Source organism: Musa acuminata, unplaced genomic scaffold (assembly GCF_036884655.1).
Source record: "Musa acuminata AAA Group cultivar baxijiao unplaced genomic scaffold, Cavendish_Baxijiao_AAA HiC_scaffold_126, whole genome shotgun sequence".
In the NCBI taxonomy this organism is placed as follows: domain Eukaryota; kingdom Viridiplantae; phylum Streptophyta; class Magnoliopsida; order Zingiberales; family Musaceae; genus Musa; species Musa acuminata.
The window spans coordinates 107,501-110,000 of NW_027020405.1; positions in this window are offsets into that span (position 1 = coordinate 107,501).

The window sequence follows — 2,500 nt, forward strand, 5'->3', positions numbered from 1 at the left end:
TGGGGCTTTCGTATAGCAGGGACGGTGCTGCCTCTCGCTTCGCTCGCTGTCCGCCGCTCGCCGCTCGCTCGTGCAGCCAAAAATGGCCAGTTTTGGCCCGTTTTTGGGCCGTTTTGGCCAGTTTTTGGCCTGTTCTTGCATTGCGCGGTGACCGTCGAGAGCGGAGCAAAACGTCAGCCATCTCAGCACCCTGGAACCCCCCGGGTGGCACAGGGCTGGATGGGGCTTTCGTATAGCAGGGACGGTGCTGCCTCTCGCTTCGCTCGCTGTCCGCCGCTCGCCGCTCGCTCGTGCAGCCAAAAATGGCCAGTTTTGGCCCGTTTTTGGGCCGTTTTGGCCAGTTTTTGGCCTGTTCTTGCATTGCGCGGTGACCGTCGAGAGCGGAGCAAAACGTCAGCCATCTCAGCACCCTGGAACCCCCCGGGTGGCACAGGGCTGGATGGGGCTTTCGTATAGCAGGGACGGTGCTGCCTCTCGCTTCGCTCGCTGTCCGCCGCTCGCCGCTCGCTCGTGCAGCCAAAAATGGCCAGTTTTGGCCCGTTTTTGGGCCGTTTTGGCCAGTTTTTGGCCTGTTCTTGCATTGCGCGGTGACCGTCGAGAGCGGAGCAAAACGTCAGCCATCTCAGCACCCTGGAACCCCCCGGGTGGCACAGGGCTGGATGGGGCTTTCGTATAGCAGGGACGGTGCTGCCTCTCGCTTCGCTCGCTGTCCGCCGCTCGCCGCTCGCTCGTGCAGCCAAAAATGGCCAGTTTTGGCCCGTTTTTGGGCCGTTTTGGCCAGTTTTTGGCCTGTTCTTGCATTGCGCGGTGACCGTCGAGAGCGGAGCAAAACGTCAGCCATCTCAGCACCCTGGAACCCCCCGGGTGGCACAGGGCTGGATGGGGCTTTCGTATAGCAGGGACGGTGCTGCCTCTCGCTTCGCTCGCTGTCCGCCGCTCGCCGCTCGCTCGTGCAGCCAAAAATGGCCAGTTTTGGCCCGTTTTTGGGCCGTTTTGGCCAGTTTTTGGCCTGTTCTTGCATTGCGCGGTGACCGTCGAGAGCGGAGCAAAACGTCAGCCATCTCAGCACCCTGGAACCCCCCGGGTGGCACAGGGCTGGATGGGGCTTTCGTATAGCAGGGACGGTGCTGCCTCTCGCTTCGCTCGCTGTCCGCCGCTCGCCGCTCGCTCGCGCAGCCAAAAATGGCCAGTTTTGGCCCGTTTTTGGGCCGTTTTGGCCAGTTTTTGGCCTGTTCTTGCATTGCGCGGTGACCGTCGAGAGCGGAGCAAAACGTCAGCCATCTCAGCACCCTGGAACCCCCCGGGTGGCACAGGGCTGGATGGGGCTTTCGTATAGCAGGGACGGTGCTGCCTCTCGCTTCGCTCGCTGTCCGCCGCTCGCCGCTCGCTCGTGCAGCCAAAAATGGCCAGTTTTGGCCCGTTTTTGGGCCGTTTTGGCCAGTTTTTGGCCTGTTCTTGCATTGCGCGGTGACCGTCGAGAGCGGAGCAAAACGTCAGCCATCTCAGCACCCTGGAACCCCCCGGGTGGCACAGGGCTGGATGGGGCTTTCGTATAGCAGGGACGGTGCTGCCTCTCGCTTCGCTCGCTGTCCGCCGCTCGCCGCTCGCTCGTGCAGCCAAAAATGGCCAGTTTTGGCCCGTTTTTGGGCCGTTTTGGCCAGTTTTTGGCCTGTTCTTGCATTGCGCGGTGACCGTCGAGAGCGGAGCAAAACGTCAGCCATCTCAGCACCCTGGAACCCCCCGGGTGGCACAGGGCTGGATGGGGCTTTCGTATAGCAGGGACGGTGCTGCCTCTCGCTTCGCTCGCTGTCCGCCGCTCGCCGCTCGCTCGTGCAGCCAAAAATGGCCAGTTTTGGCCCGTTTTTGGGCCGTTTTGGCCAGTTTTTGGCCTGTTCTTGCATTGCGCGGTGACCGTCGAGAGCGGAGCAAAACGTCAGCCATCTCAGCACCCTGGAACCCCCCGGGTGGCACAGGGCTGGATGGGGCTTTCGTATAGCAGGGACGGTGCTGCCTCTCGCTTCGCTCGCTGTCCGCCGCTCGCCGCTCGCTCGCGCAGCCAAAAATGGCCAGTTTTGGCCCGTTTTTGGGCCGTTTTGGCCAGTTTTTGGCCTGTTCTTGCATTGCGCGGTGACCGTCGAGAGCGGAGCAAAACGTCAGCCATCTCAGCACCCTGGAACCCCCCGGGTGGCACAGGGCTGGATGGGGCTTTCGTATAGCAGGGACGGTGCTGCCTCTCGCTTCGCTCGCTGTCCGCCGCTCGCCGCTCGCTCGTGCAGCCAAAAATGGCCAGTTTTGGCCCGTTTTTGGGCCGTTTTGGCCAGTTTTTGGCCTGTTCTTGCATTGCGCGGTGACCGTCGAGAGCGGAGCAAAACGTCAGCCATCTCAGCACCCTGGAACCCCCCGGGTGGCACAGGGCTGGATGGGGCTTTCGTATAGCAGGGACGGTGCTGCCTCTCGCTTCGCTCGCTGTCCGCCGCTCGCCGCTCGCTCGTGCAGCCAA